The sequence below is a fragment of the Salvelinus fontinalis genome, unplaced genomic scaffold (assembly GCF_029448725.1).
Source record: "Salvelinus fontinalis isolate EN_2023a unplaced genomic scaffold, ASM2944872v1 scaffold_0009, whole genome shotgun sequence".
In the NCBI taxonomy this organism is placed as follows: domain Eukaryota; kingdom Metazoa; phylum Chordata; class Actinopteri; order Salmoniformes; family Salmonidae; genus Salvelinus; species Salvelinus fontinalis.
The window spans coordinates 43254-48078 of NW_026600218.1; positions in this window are offsets into that span (position 1 = coordinate 43254).

Consider the following 4825-nt stretch of genomic DNA (forward strand, 5'->3'; position numbering starts at 1 on the left):
CCCTAGTCCCCCATACCACCCTGCTATCTATAGATGATCCCTAGTCCCCCATTCCACCCTGCTATCTATAGTTGATCCCTAGTCCCCCATACCAACCTGCTATCTATAGTTGATCCCTAGTCCCCATACCACCCTGCTATCTATAGTTGATCCCTAGTCCCCCATACCACCCTGCTATCTATAGTTGATCCCTAGTCCCCATACCACCCTGCTATCTATAGTTGATCCCTAGTCCCCCATACCACCCTGCTATCTATAGTTGATCCCTAGTCCCCCATACCACCCTGCTATCTATAGATGATCCCTAGTCCCCCATACCAACCTGCTATCTATTGATGATCCCTAGTCCCCCATACCACCCTGCTATCTATAGATGATCCCTAGTCCCCCATACCACCCTGCTATCTATAGTTGATCCCTAGTCCCCCATACCACCCTGCTATCTATAGATGATCCCTAGTCCCCCATTCCACCCTGCTATTTATAGTTGATCCCTAGTCCCCCATACCAACCTGCTATCTATAGTTGATCCCTAGTCCCCCACACCACCCTGCTATCTATAGCCCCCTATACCAACCTGCTATCTATAGATGATCTATAGTCCCCCATACCAACCTGCTATCTATAAATGATCCCTAGTCCCCCATACCACCCTGCTATCTATAGATGATCCCTATTCCCACATACCAACCTGCTATCTATAGATGATCCCTAGTCCCCCATACCACCCTGCTATCTATAGTTGATCCCTAGTCCCCCATACCACCCTGCTATCTATAGATGATCCCTAGTCCCCTATACCAACCTGCTATCTATAGATGATCTATAGTCCCCCATACCAACCTGCTATCTATAGATGATCCCTAGTCCCCCATACCAACCTGCTATCTATAGTTGATCCCTAGTCCCCCACACCACCCTGCTATCTATAGATGATCCCTAGTCCCCCATACCACCCTGCTATATATAGATGATCCCTAGTCCCCCATACCACCCTGCTATCTATAGATGATCCCTAGTCCCCCATACCACCCTGCTATCTATAGATGACCCCTAGTCCCCCATACCACCCTGCTATCTATAACCCCCTATACCACCCTGCTATCTACAGTTGATCCCTAGTCCCCCATACCACCCTGCTATCTATAGTTGATCCCTAGTCCCCCATACCAACCTGCTATCTATAGATGATCCCTAGTCCCGCATACCACCCTGCTATCTATAGATGATCCCTAGTCCCCCATACCACCCTGCTATCTATAGTTGATCCCTAGTCCCCCATACCACCCTGCTATCTATATTTGATCCCTAGTCCCCCTATACCACCCTGCTATCTATAGTTGATCCCTAGTCCCCCATACCACCCTGCTATCTATAGATGATCCCTAGTCCCCCATACCACCCTGCTATCTATATTTGATCCCTAGTCCCCCTATACCACCCTGCTATCTATAGTTGATCCCTAGTCCCCCATACCACCCTGCTATCTATAGTTGATCCCTAGTCCCCCTATACCACCCTGCTATCTATAGTTGATCCCTAGTCCCCCATACCACCCTGCTATCTATAGTTGATCCCTAGTCCCCCTATACCACCCTGCTATCTATAGTTGATCCCTAGTCCTCCATACCACCCTGCTATCTATAGATGATCCCTAGTCCCCTATACCACCCTGCTATCTATAGTTGATCCCTAGTCCCCTATACCACCCTGCCATCTATAGATGATCCCTAGTCCCCCATATCACCCTGCTATCTATAGATGATCCCTAGTCCCCCATACCACCCTGATATCTATAGTTGATCCCTAGTCCCCCATACCACCCTGCTATCTATAGATGATCCCTAGTCCCCCATACCACCCTGCTATCTATAGTTGATCCCTAGTCCCCCATACCACCCTGCTATCTATAGATGATCCCTAGTCCCCTATACCACCCTGCTATCTATAGTTGATCCCTAGTCCCCCATACCAACCTGCTATCTATAGATGATCCCTAGTCCCCCATACCAACCTGCTATCTATAGTTGATCCCTAGTCCCCCATACCACCCCGCTATCTATAGATGATCCCTAGTCCCCAATACCAACCTGCTATCTATATTTGATCCCTAGTCCCCTTTACCACCCTGCTATCTATAGATGATCCCTAGTCCCCCATACCAACCTGCTATCTATAGATGATTCCTAGTCCCCCATACCACCCTGCTATCTATAGTTGATCCCTAGTCCCCCATACCACCCTGCTATCTATAGTTGATCCCTAGTCCCCCATACCACCCTGCTATCTATAGATGATCCCTAGTCCCCCATACCAACCTGCTATCTATAGATGATCCCTAGTCCCCCATGCCACCCTGCTATCTATAGATGATCCCTAGTCCCCCATACCACCCTGATATCTATAGTTGATCCCTAGTCCCCCATACCACCCTGCTATCTATAGATGATCCCTAGTCCCCCATTCCACCCTGCTATCTATAGTTGATCCCTAGTCCCCCATACCAACCTGCTATCTATAGTTGATCCCTGGTCCCCATACCACCCTGCTATCTATAGTTGATCCCTAGTCCCCCATACCACCCTGCTATCTATAGTTGATCCCTAGTCCCCATACCACCCTGCTATCTATAGTTGATCCCTAGTCCCCCATACCACCCTGCTATCTATAGTTGATCCCTAGTCCCCCATACCACCCTGCTATCTATAGATGATCCCTAGTCCCCCATACCAACCTGCTATCTATAGATGATCCCTAGTCCCCCATACCACCCTGCTATCTATAGATGATCCCTAGTCCCCCATACCACCCTGATATCTATAGTTGATCCCTAGTCCCCCATACCACCCTGCTATCTATAGATGATCCCTAGTCCCCCATTCCACCCTGCTATCTATAGTTGATCCCTAGTCCCCCATACCAACCTGCTATCCAATGTTGATCCCTAGTCCCCCACACCACCCTGCTATCTATAGCCCCCTATACCAACCTGCTATCTATAGATGATCTATAGTCCCCCATACCACCCTGCTATCTATAGATGATCCCTAGTCCCCCATACCACCCTGCTATCTATAGATGATCCCTAGTCCCCCATACCAACCTGCTATCTATAGATGATCCCTAGTCCCCCATACCACCCTGCTATCTATAGTTGATCCCTAGTCCCCCATACCACCCTGCTATCTATAGATGATCCCTAGTCCCCTATACCAACCTGCTATCTATAGATGATCTATAGTCCCCCATACCAACCTGCTATCTATAGATGATCCCTAGTCCCCCATACCAACCTGCTATCTATAGTTGATCCCTAGTCCCCCATACCACCCTGCTATCTATAGATGATCCCTAGTCCCCAATACCAACCTGCTATCTATATTTGATCCCTAGTCCCCTTTACCACCCTGCTATCTGTAGATGATCCCTAGTCCCCCATACCAACCTGCTATCTATAGATGATCCCTAGTCCCCCATACCACCCTGCTATCTATAGTTGATCCCTAGTCCCCCATACCACCCTGCTATCTATAGTTGATCCCTAGTCCCCCATACCACCCTGCTATCTATAGATGATCCCTAGTCCCCCATACCAACCTGCTATCTATAGATGATCCCTAGTCCCCCATACCACCCTGCTATCTATAGATGATCCCTAGTCCCCCATACCACCCTGCTATCTATAGATGATCCCTAGTCCCCCATTCCACCCTGCTATCTATAGTTGATCCCTAGTCCCCCATACCAACCTGCTATCCAATGTTGATCCCTAGTTCCCCACACCACCCTGCTATCTATAGCCCCCTATACCAACCTGCTATCTATAGATGATCTATAGTCCCCCATACCACCCTGCTATCTATAGATGATCCCTAGTCCCCCATACCACCCTGCTATCTATAGATGATCCCTAGTCCCCCATACCAACCTGCTATCTATAGATGATCCCTAGTCCCCCATACCACCCTGCTATCTATAGTTGATCCCTAGTCCCCCATACCACCCTGCTATCTATAGATGATCCGTAGTTCCCTATACCAACCTGCTATCTATAGATGATCTATAGTCCCCCATACCAACCTGCTATCTATAGATGATCCCTAGTCCCCCATACCAACCTGCTATCTATAGTTGATCCCTAGTCCCCCATACCACCCTGCTATCTATAGATGATCCCTAGTCCCCAATACCACCCTGCTATCTATAGCCCCCTATACCACCCTGCTATCTATAACCCCCTATACCACCCTGCTATCTATAGCCCCCTATACCACCCTGCTATCTATAGCCCCCTATACCACCCTGCTATCTATAGATGATCCCTAGTCCCCCATACCACCCTGCTATCTATAGATGATCCCTAATCCCCAATACCACCCTGCTATCTATAGCCCCCTATACCACCCTGCTATCTATAGCCCCCTATACCACCCTGCTATCTATAGCCCCCTATACCACCCTGCTATCTATAGCCCCCTATACCACCCTGCTATCTATAGTTGATCCCTAGTCCCCTATACCACCCTGCTATCTATAGATGATCCCTAGTCCCCCATACCAACCTGCTATCTATAGATGATCCCTAGTCCCCTATACCAACCTGCTATCTATAGATGATCTATAGTCCCCCATACCAACCTGCTATCTATAGATGATCCCTAGTCCCCCATACCACCCTGCTATCTATAGATGATCCCTAGTCCCCCATACCAACCTGCTATCTATAGATGATCCCTAGTCCCCCATACCACCCTGCGATCTATAGTTGATCCCTAGTCCCCCATACCACCCTGCTATCTATAGATGATCCCTAGTCCCCTATACC